Source organism: Heptranchias perlo, chromosome 15 (genome assembly GCF_035084215.1).
Source record: "Heptranchias perlo isolate sHepPer1 chromosome 15, sHepPer1.hap1, whole genome shotgun sequence".
Lineage (NCBI taxonomy): Eukaryota > Metazoa > Chordata > Chondrichthyes > Hexanchiformes > Hexanchidae > Heptranchias > Heptranchias perlo.
Genome location: NC_090339.1, coordinates 43,150,082 through 43,162,240, shown reverse-complemented (window position 1 = coordinate 43,162,240; position 12,159 = coordinate 43,150,082). Strand labels below are relative to the sequence as shown.

The 12,159-nt window shown below is 40.4% G+C and overlaps 1 protein-coding gene across 5 annotated transcripts in view; it reads left to right on the top strand.

The window, feature by feature from the left end:
- The first annotated feature begins 8,455 nt into the window (after nt 1-8,455).
- Nucleotides 8,456-12,159, top strand: part of LOC137333039 (cohesin subunit SA-2) — a 150,056-nt gene continuing 146,352 nt past the window's right edge. For all 5 annotated transcript variants that reach the window (XM_067997131.1, XM_067997129.1, XM_067997128.1 and 2 more), the window contains exon 1: nt 8,456-8,722. The gene's annotated coding sequence lies outside the window, so the exon portion shown is untranslated. The remainder of the gene's footprint in view (nt 8,723-12,159) is intronic.

Below are 12,159 nucleotides of genomic sequence, written 5' to 3'. Positions count from 1 at the left end.
GGAAAACTTCAGAGGCTGGAGTCATACTTAGCACAAAGGAAGATGGTAGTAGTTGTTGGAGGCCAATCATCTCAGCCCCATGACATTGCTGCAGGAGTTCCTCAGGGCAGTGTCGTCGGCCCAACCATCTTCAGCTGCTTCGTCAATGACGTTCCCTCCATCATATGGTCAGAAATGGGGATGTTCGCTGATGATTGCAGTGTTCAGTTCCATTCGCAACCCCTCAGATAATGAAGCAGTCTGAGCCTGCATGCAGCAAGACCTGGACAACATCCAGGCTTGGGCTGATAAGTGGCAAGTAACATTCGTGCCAGGCAATGACCATCTCCAACAAGAGAGAGTCTAACCACCTCCCCTTGACATTCAACGGCATTACCATAGCCGAATCCCCCACCATCAACATCCTGGGGTCACCATTGACCAGAAACTTAACTGGACCAGCCATATAAATACTGTGGCTACAAGAGCACGTCAGAGGCTGGGTATTCTGTGGTGAGTGACTCACCTCCTGACTCCCCAAAGCCTTTCCACCATCTACAAGGCACAAGTCAGGAGTGTGATTGAATACTCTCCACTTGCCTGGATGAGTGCAGCTCCAACAACACTCAAGAAGCTCGACACCATCCAGGACAAAGCAGCCCGCTTGATTGGCAACCCATCCACCACCATAAACATTCACTCCCTTCACCACCGGCGCACTGGCTGCAGTGTGTACCATCCACAGGATGCACTGCAGCAACTCGCCAAGGCTTCTTCGACAGCACCTCCCAAACCCACGACCTCTACCACCTAGAAGGACAAGAGCAGCAGGCACATGGGAACAACACCACCTGCACGTTCCCCTCCAAGTCACACACCATCCCGACTTAGAAATATATTGCCGTTCCTTCATCGTTGCTGGGTCAAAATCCTGGAACTCCCTTCCTAACAGCACTATGGGAGAACCTTCACCACATGAACTGCAGCGGTTCAAGAAGGTGACTCACCACCTTCTCAAGGGCAATTAGGGATGGGCAATAAATGCTGGCCTAGCCAGCGACACTCATATCCCATGAACAAGTTTTAAAAAAAACTTTGGCTTTTTTACATTCAGGATGACCCAAAGTGCTCCATAACCAAATAATTACTTTTTAAAAAAAAAATTGCAGTTCTGTTGGTAGCAGCAGTGTTATTTACAGCAACATCCCACAAACAGCAAATGAGCTGCATAGTTAATTTGTGCTAATAGAGTTCTGCATAAAATATCACAGGATGTTCAGGAAGCACCTTGCTCTAAAAATGTGCCATCGGTCAGTCTTGTCTACTTGGACAGGCAGAGGAGCTTTATTTTTCATGTCTCATCCAAAAGGCAGCAGAGGTAGTTTCTGAAGATACTGTTTTGAAACAGAATTGTCACTGATTGTCTGAACCTAAGTCACTTGGTACTGCAGCCATTTAAAAAAAAATCTCTTGGGACCATGACCTGCCAAGAAAGGGTGTGCAAGCATTTTATGCTGCAACACGTACTTATTAGATTTGTACATTAATGAGTTGGGAGGCCCAAAACCAGCTTTCATCTGAGAACCAGGCCAATTTACATGAGCAGAAAATGAAGAGGTATGTCCATGCCTGCTTTGATTTTCAATTTTAATAAAAAAGTTTCAAGGCAAACTACTTGTGTTCTTGCCCATCTATACATTGTTTCCTCACCCTCCTTTATATGTCACTACTTAACCAACTTATTTCCAAAATAAAAGGGGAACATTGTCTCCACATTGAGGAAGTGGAAGCGAAATTGATGAAATGGAAAGAACAGTGTAAGAATGCAGAGGTTCGGGGGAACAAACAAATCTGTAGTGAGGATAAGAGGGGAAACACTGAGGGAAGATGGCGATCGGGTCAGCATCAACAAACAGAAGGCAAAGTTGGTGTAGAGAAAGACAAGGAAAAGAGAAACAGGTGGTGACAGGAAGAATAGTATAAAATGACACCAACATGGCAAAAACAAAACTGAAATGGAAGTGGTACAATACAAGTCAAGTTTTAGCAGAAGGATGCTGACCAGGGAACAAGGGACACAATTACCAAGACAAGACGCAAGTACACAAGACAATACACATGTAGACACAATGTAAAATGCCATTCATAAAAACAAAAGACAAACAAAACACTAAAAACAGAGAATGGCAATCACAAGCACAGAGTGACATGAAGGAGAAATGCACAAAATAGATAAGACAGACTATGTGTACGTGGTGCCATGTAATGTATTAAAACACCTTTTTAGACAAGCTTAGTCACTGTCCACCACACTTTGTTGATGCCCTTTTATTATAAAAATGGATATTCCGAGCCCACCATGAACAATACCATAGATCAAGTTTGAAGTGAAACCAGAGCAATAAAATTAAGGTGTAAATAAAGGATTTTAAACATTTGAATTAAGAGTTTTATTGAGGGGACTGTCAAATTTTGTTGTTTAATTTGTCATTCAATTATAGCCCCAGCCCCAAGATGAATATAAATTGTTCTGTCAGTGTACTACTCTGTGTCTTTCTGTGACTGGTGCCACGAGATGCCGCTGGATTGTACAGAACATTTCCCGGAGGAATCTTGAATCTGATTAATTTGCCTCCTCACTTTGAGGCACCACTGTTATCTTGATAGTTAAGACAATGAATTGAGTTTTTTTTTAAACTCTGTAAATTCTTCCTACATCAGTGATTTCTCCAGACTTGAGTAACTTCATGTCACCAATCAGTTTTTGACAATCAGTGACTGTGAACTGTGTGTGTTTGCATGTTAAAACATGCTGAAATGCCACTTGGGACTTGGAGCAGCTTTGGTAAACATACACGTACCCCAGAGTTCAAGTTACACAAAATATTAAATTACCGAGCCTGCAATGAAGCAGCAAAACTATATTAGCATCATCTTTTCAGCCAAAACAGAATTGTTGAAGCAATGAACACCTGGTGCTAGTTTTATTGTTTTTAAGCAAATCCAAAGTGACCTCTTTAGAAATATTTCCATTCGAGTTTAGATGTTTGCATACACTTTCATCACGTTTTCTATGACCTTTTTCATAAGATTTTACAACACAGATGGAGGCCATTTGGCCCATTGTACCTGTGCTGGCTCTCGCAGCTGTCCGCTTTGTTCCACTTCCCCCGCCCTTTCCCATACCACTTTTTAATTTTTCTTTTACGTATTTATCTGCTTCCCTTTTACAAAGCATTTTGGTTTCTGCTTCCACTGTTTCAGGTGGCTTACCACAACCTGACGATCCTCTGTTTAAAAAATAAAATTCTCTGAACATCTCCCTTTGTTGTATTGATAAATTTAAACTCTATTACTGATTCACTGACTAGTGGAAATAGATTTTCTGAGTTTACATTATCAAAAACCCTCATTCCTTTGAACTTCTCTATCAAATCTCCTCTTGCAAAGTACTGAATTCAGTCCCAGCTTTTCTCGTCTTCCCTCATAATTAAAGCCACTCATCCTTGGTATCATAGTGAATATCTTCTGTATCCTCTACATAATCTTCACATCCTTTCTAAAGTTGGCACACAAAATTGGACAGAACATTCTAAATGTGACTTAACTAATGATTTATATTGACTTTTAAAGTTTTACCATATAGTACATATTTCCTCTCATTCTTCCTACCAAAATGTATTATGTATATGAGCATTAGGCTAATAACCATGAGCTCAGAGGCATTCGACAACTGAGCTGACAGCCCCCGTACCCCCTCCCACCTCTTTCTAGGCTTTCGTTGTCAATAATTTCTAATGTGGCCTTCTCAAAGAGGTAAGGGATCTGTACCGCCTGGTTCCAATGCAAGTTGGCAACTATTCATGATGGTTGAATACATGAACGTTCATACACCTAGAAAGCAAAGGCTACACTGACTTAACTTTTTTGTTGCAAATAGAGTAATTTCTCAGCTGTCATGGAGAACTACTAAAGTGTACCTTTTTTTTTATTCGTTCATGGGATGTGGGCGTCGCTGGTGAGGCCGGCATTTATTGCCCATCCCTAATTGCCCTTGAAAAGGTAGTGGTGAGCCGCCGCCTTGAACCGCTGCAGTCCGTGTGGTGACGGTTCTCCCACAGTGCTGTTAGGAAGGGAGTTCCAGGATTTTGACCCTTTTCAAATTGTATTTTAAAAAGTCATTAATATCAAAGAGTAAATTTCATAACTGATATATGAAGAAAGATGTCTTTTAAACCTTAAAATAATATAAAATACAAATAGCTGCTCATTTGCTGTAAGTAGGCCAGGTCCTCACCAAGTCTCCCCTCCCTTCCTCTCCTGAAGGCGTTGCCTCTTTGCTGGGGTATGGCTGGTCACCCTCTGGTGCACTGAACAAGTGTTACTATTCATCTGTGAGCTTTGACAGTGGGTATTGTTCGGATATTCTTATCTGTGGAGCATCACAATTGAGCCCGATCCTGTCCTCATCCTACATCCAACAGGGGTACTTTCCAGCAGGAGTTGCAGGTTAGCAATCAGGAGCAGGAATTGAGGCTGATTTTCCACCCCACTTCCTAACCAAGGGCACTGGCCAGCTGAGAACAGCTAACTCTGACAGATCACAAATTGAATTTGGGGCCTTCATGACTCAGTTTCTCACTGGATAAACTCACTGCGTTATCAGGTGAACTTGGAATGTTTTTTTTAATGATTTCCTAATGTATTTCTATTGGCAATTCTTAGTTTCATGTCAAAGGTTCTTTTTCTGTTTAAATGTAGAAATTAAAGGAGACCATACTTGTCTTTTGTAGTGGAACCCAAAAGGATTCAATGCATTGCTGGTATGTTTTGTCCTTGTAAAGTTCAACAGATCAGTTAACTTTTTCTGTAGCTCTCCATGCTATATTGTCATTCCCTGTCCTATTAAGCTGAGTAAAATATTTAAGAAGCAGCATTAATTCTTTGGATTATTCTGTTTTATTTCTTGCATAGCAACTGAGGTAAGCACAGTCTGTAATTCCCTTTGGTTATAGTTACTTTAAAGCTTATATGTTTTTAGAGAGTGCAAATTTAATGTATCCCCATTCATGTGAGTAATCTTTTGTGAAATATTTAAATCTATTAATTGGGGAAATGATACACGAATGGAGTAAGTGTTACTCCCCTTCCGGGGAGCTTGTAGAAATAGGTTAAAGCTGATTAACATATTGCGTTCTACCTGGGGAATGGAATCTTGCTGCAGCAGGGTAGGAACACACAGCTCCACTGTGCTTAGGGTGTCCCTGGTGAGGTAGCAGGAGTAATAATTTTCTTGAAATAATTAAGGCGTTACAGTTCTGTTACAATTTGGGATTCTCCAAACACTCCTTATGCATGCTCATAGCGCCAAGGGAGTTTCCATGGCACCTCTGCACCTCCTATAATCCAAAATTTGCAAACCTCATACTTGGACTGAATTGGTTACTGCAAATCTAAGAATTAATTGAACTTATGGATATGTGATATATGTTAGTGAGTTTTGTCAGCTTTCTCCCCCTTTATCTTCTCATCTTTTGGTGTCAACTCCTGCTAGAATATGGTTCTATGGACACTAACAGCCTTCTGGTAACTCACTGAAGTGTCCATTCTTTCTGTGTATGATATTCTACTCCCTCGTCCAGGACGAAGAGGCCAATTGGATCATCCCTGCTGCCAACCAGCTGAGATCAGTAAGTCAACATAAAATGGCAATTCAATCTAAAATATTGTCTGTTTGGCTCACTTAATCACTGGCTTTATCAACTGAGCCATATATAAAATTGATGAACTGTACACTCCATAGACGGTGAATACAGAACTTTCAGATAACATGACATGCATTTTGTCTGTGGGTTCCTTGTGAACATACAGGAGAAAATACAAGTTAAAAAAGAACACAAAGTTTGTAACAATGACATTGTCTGCAGGCTATTTGACTGTGGAAGATATCACAGCCAAACTAACCCCAATTATACAGCTTTCTGATCAGTTTCCAAATGGGGTCATTCAAAGGCAATCAGCAGCAGCATCCTTCACTGACTCCTCCACCACCCCCACCCCCACCCCCACCCCCACCCCCACCATTGCCAATTGCCCTAAGGCCAATTATAGAACAACAGTGATAATAAAAAAAGTGGATTAATAATATAGCAGGAGTGCATTACAATTTAACCAAGTAAAATTTTGAAAAGCCATGACAGCACAGTTGAAATCTAGATGTAGCAGGCTATTATGTATGTTTCACAGTCTGCAATTTGGACATGGGGCGGAGGAGGAATTCTTATCTGTTTGAATACAGACATTTGCAAGTTAAATGTTTGCAAAAACAAATGCTTGTCTCTATATTTGTCTTCACTATACTTTGCACTGTTTCCAGTTTAAATCTGAGAAAGAGTGTTGAATCCAAAGGAAAGATAGCACATTTTTCCCAATTTTCTCCCCATCTCTCCTGAAGGCACTGATTCTTGATGTGATGTGGTTCTAGGGTGCCATGGCTGTTCTTCGTGTGTGAGCCAAGACAATACTTCTTGGCAGGATATTTGACTTTGGAGAGCACGACGGCTCTGTCCAATCCCGTCCTCATTTAATATCCCCACACTTGCACTTTCCAGCACATGTGCTCTTATACAGAATCCCTGAATGATTTTTTCCCATCCCTACAGGATTTTAAGGCCAATTGTTGCACCTCAGCTGCTGCTCTGCCTAAGATCAGCTAATTCAATGCAGATTTAGGGCCTTCTCATCTGTATGGCTTAGTGCTACACCAGCTGATGGCTTTACTCACTCGATCATCAGGGAACTTAACAACATGGAGCCATGGGTGACAAGGACCAATGTTTCACATCTCACCTTGGTATCTCCTGGATGTACAGAAAAGCCTGGAGAAATTGTATTGGGTCCAAAAGAAAAATCACAGATTTGAGATGGCCTGCTGCATAGTCTGACGTTGTGGTTCCGAAAATGATGATTAACACTACATCTGAATTAATGCGTATAAGGGACAGCGTTCCAGGTTGACAACACCAGGAAATAATTTCCCAGGTTGGCAAAGTATTATTTGAAGCTTCAGTGCTGGTATCCATACAGACATTTTTAATTTATACAAATGTTGAGCTGCAGCTGATGCAGTTATTTGGTTCGAACTTGGGAAAAGTTAGAAAGGTGTAAAGATCATTTGGCCCATCAAAGTTCACACCTCGAGTACCTTAGCTCTCCTATCCTAGTGTTTAGTTGTACTTTGAACATTTGCAAATGATGTTGCCTCTATTGTGCTGCATGGCAGATTATATTCTAAATGTTTATCATTCATTGGTAGTAAAATTCCTTTTGCAAATCATATTAATAAACAAATTGGCACAATTATAAAATGGACAAATAGGCATTTCACCTCCCTCGATTAAAGTGTTCCTGATGTAGATGTGGCGGTTTGAATTAAATGCTAGAAATATCTTCTTTGGTGTTACTGTTCCAGTCATAACTTTTGGAAAACCAACAACTCAGCCACATTACTCTGTGTTGTGGAGGGAGGACTAAGTTGTGCTCATTAAATTGGCTAGTTTACATGCTGCTCTTGGAGGAAGGAGCTCATTGTCAATATGTCATTTGACAGCATCTGTTTTTTTGTCCATTTACAAAAGAAGATGCCTCTGGACACCTTTTCATTCCATGCTCATCAATCCCTTGAAATGTTTGTTACGGGTGGGATCCGGCTTTTCACTGCAATGTTATCAAATAATTTATTAATATATGTGCCTACATTTCTTTAGTAAATATATATTTTGGAGTGACTCTTGTTCGCATAATTGTGTTAATTAGTGCCAGCTTCAATTACAATCGTGAAAGCAGGAACTCCTTTATCTGCTATATATGAAACAATAAACGTTCTTCCTCCTATCGAGGACCATATTGTCAGCTTTTAAACTGCAAATAACACACTGCACCACCAGCTGCCTGCCTCTCTCCCAATGCTTTCTTTGCGCCTGGAGACGCTTGAGGCCTTCCGCGACCGGTGGGCACCGCAGGGACTGGAGTGTATAATGGCAACAATATTGTTGTTTAGTTGATAAGTTTCCTTTGTAGGGTTTGGGTGCTTGTTGTTTGTGCCGCCTTAAAAAAAAGTTGGGGGGGGGGCATTTGGTTTGGATCAATGACACTGGGACAACCTAGTGTTTCTTTCCATAAAATCAACACACCACACTTGCAGAGCGAGCCTATTTCCGGGTCTGCTCCAACTGCTCGATTCCTTCCAAGTTTGGTGCTGAGCAGGAAATAACTGTCAATGAAAGTAGTTCCGCTCTGCGCCCGGCGGGACAGCGCAAGGCTGGCTGTAAACCACGGTAACTCGACAGGGTGGAAATGGAACATGGACTGGGCGGGACGCGCGGCAGCAGACCGACAGGGGGCGCCCGCTAGCCGGAAGGCTCGGCGCTGGTGCAAGCCTCCGCCCCCGCCCGATAGAGGGCGCAGCGCCTCCCCTCCCCTCCAGTGCCCTTTGTCCGCCAGATGGCAGCTTCACCTTCAGTCGGAGTGAGCGCAACGACATAAACCGCCGCTTCCAAAAAAAAAATTAAAAGAGAAAAAAAAAATCAGTAAAAAAAACAAGCACTTTACCCGGCGAGTGACAGCCTGAGCGGGGGGACAGCTTCACCTCCTTGTGCCGTGAATATTAATAAATATCGAGGAGGAGGGGGGGGGGAAGAAACGGAATATAACAGTTGTGGAGAGAAAAAAATAATAAAAAAAGGTAAGGATGAGAATTTTTTTTTTAAAAAAAGCAGAAGAATATTCTACAAGAGAGAAAAAAAAGTTATCGGGGATCGGAAGGGATAAAATGTTGGTGTGTGTGTGTGTTTTTTTTGGCCTGTGTTTGAGGAGAGAGATTCAGCAAAATGGAGGCCGGGCCGAGAGTGAGCGAGGAGTCGGGCCCGAGGTTTGTTTTTAAAATTCGCAATTCGGGCCTAGTTAGAAAGATCGAGCGAGCAAGCGAGAGAAAGAAAGAAGGAAAAAGACCCGCAGTTTTAAACTACTAAAACCTCTTGCCCTCCTCCCGTTCAGACGCCGACTCCCGTCTCTCCCACAGCATTTCAAAAAAAAAACAAAATGTCGAAATCGCTTAAAAAAATACGTTTTTTAAAAAAATGAAAAAAACATCGGTGTTGGAGACATCGCAGGAAAGAGAGAGAGAGACTTTTTGGCGCCACTTTTATTTTTTAATTTTTTTTTAACGTTTTAGAAACATTTCTGTGTGTTAGTTCCACTTTTTTTGAAAAGAGGACAAGCCTGCCATCGGCGCTTTTATGCCGACGACGATCTTTTTGGGCGAACATTTTTTTGTAGAATCACTTCCTTATCGGAAATAAAAAAAAAGCTACTCGGTTCTTTTTATTCACAGCCGAGTCAGGATGGCACCTTCTAACTCATTAAAATAAAAAGTGTTTGCAATTTTAGTGAGTTTATTTTGTGTTGGAAGGTTTTTAAATAATCCTCTTCAGGGAGTAAGAATGGCTGTAGTCATGTCCGGGTCCATGTGACAATGTTGTAAACACTCTTGGCTATAGAGAGGAGATATTATTCCACAAGAGTTTGGGGGCTTCATTTCGTTTTTAATAATCTTTCCCAACCTAAGTCATTTCTTGGCACTTTTAAAAATTCTGTATACTTGCCATCTCTTTAAACATTTGTGTTTTAGATATGATTATTTTTGAATAAAAATACTTCACAGTAAACAGATCCCCATAAATCACCCTGCAATTTCTTAGCCACACCCTGTTTATGTCTAATCTGGTAGATTTCGTGGGAAGTACTGTAACTCACTTTCTTGTTAACCGGCGTTTTGTCTTTTTTTTTGTAAAGCCAAGATGTTGGAACGTAAGTCGTATTGTAAATTGGCTATTTCTTCTTGTTTTTGTTCAAAGCCGCGGATAAACTGTTGGCGTTCGCAGGGAGTTTTAGCTTCTACACTTTTAAGTGTTATTTCGCATGTACTAAGATACTTAAAAAAGAGACACTGTCGGGAGTAAGGCTCTGATCCTATGTAAATTGTTTTTCCAACTTTGACTTGTCGCGTGTGCGTTTTCATGCAGGCGTTCACTCTGCCACAATTTACTCATAAAAAATACGTGGCTGCTTTCATCTTGTTTATGTATCTGGAAGTGTTTATGCCCAGTACAGTGCTAGTTGAATGGAAGTAAAGCCACCAGGGTTTTTTAAAAAAAAATCAGTTGTTCTGCACTTTAATTGCAAATGAGTATCCTATTGGCAACAGAAGTTTATCTTTGTTGTAGTTTACAACTGAAATATCCTTACAGGGATTAAAATAGTGGGCTCAGTCCAGGTCACCACACCACAAATTGTTGTGGTAATACTCTTGTACAGTTTGTGTAAATTCCTGTCTTTGGTTAGAACTTAGTGACCAAGTTCATGTGTGTGTGTAAACTAGTACTGCATCTAAGATTGTTTATAACTCTTGCATGTACAGCTTATAAAGATGGTATGCCTTTTGGAATACCAACAAAATGGCTTTTATATATTTTGAACTGTTATGGTCAAGGCACTGGAATTGTAGTGAAATTGTAGCTGTAAATTGTGTGGAAATGCATAATAAGTAATCATAAATATCAATCCATACGACACCGACATTCATTTTTCGAACACTTTTTAATGTTTGACTCTTGGTTTTGTATGAAATCAAAGTGCAAAAAGCTAATCATTTTAGTACTTAATTTGGTTATAAAGAATCCAAATTGCAGTATATATTTAGGTAAAATTATAAGTAGGCTATGTGAACCAGTTTAGTTTTGTAATTAAATATTCTATTGACTATTGGAATGGTTACTAGAGTGTTCTAAGCCGGTGCTCGTTCAAAATGACGTCAGCACATTACTCTGAAAGATGCTGAACTCAATGTTGAACAGGAAGTGGTACAAGTGAACCCCAGCTCTCAGATAAAATTTCTCAGCCAATAATGTCAGTTGCCCAGCTGAAAATTAGATTTCAGTGTCTGTCTTGTTATCACAATAATGTTAGTCTTCTGTAGAAACAGGGTATAAATGATTGAATTAGAGTGCATGCAACAATGTGTATCTTGTTTGTACTGACTCATGAAACGATCGGATTAGATTAGTTTAGATTTCTGTGGGTAAAATATTTTAACAGTGATTACGTAAATGATTGAGCCTTGAATTGCAGTATAGGTAGTAACATTTTTTGAAAAAATCTGGAAGATAAGCTCTGCTTTTATGCAGTTAACATAGATTAAAAGTTTTTATCTTTGGTGTTTTTAATACAAAATTGGCAAGTGAAAGCAGGCCTCAAGTTCTTGAAGTGAAAATGAATTATTTTGTCTACTAGAACTCAATTATGAAAATATAAAGTATGGATTCCCTTTGTACTGGAGTCACAACTGTAGATTAACTTGTATCTATAGGGTGACTTTGACAATGGGGGACTGGACAGTGTGCAGAAGTTGGAAGAGGAGTTGCATGAGATGACGGAAGACATGGTCAATGTGGATTTTGACAAGGCTTTTAGAGTTGGAGAGCTGTAGCAAAGTGGAGGGGTTTAGGAAGAGTTCTGGAGTTTAGGGTGTTGACTGGAGACACTGCCACTGATAGCAGGAGAGGGAATAGAAACACAGTAAACAAATGTTGGAAGATCGGACATAGAGGTGGAGAAAGTAACAGAAGTAAGATGAAGCATGGTATGGGGGGAGCCGGGAACTTTGTCAATGCAGGCGAATCCCTGTATATCTTGTGGTAAACATTGATCTTGATTTGTATGGGGAAGCGTTGATTTTGACAGAAATGACTAGTTGTGGATTTGGTTGATATTTGGTTGATTCTGTTTTCCCCCTGTTGCCTGCCCATTTCATTTTAAAAAAAAACTCAATCCTGTTAAGTTTCTTTCACTTGTTTTGTTGGCATCCTACTGCTGTTGACAACCCAGGTATCTTGTTATAGCTTTTAAATGTCTCCATTTGAATGGTTGTTTTCTGGCTTCTTGCCAAATTGATTAATAATTTGCCATATATCTGGTCAACTGATCCTAGTCTGGAAATTGCTGTTTATTTAACATTGGTCTGAATTATCCTTGTACACATCCACCAGTCCCCACAACCTGTTTTCTGTTGACCTGTTTAAACAATTAATATGGATCAGTTCTGAAATAATCACAGATCTAAAT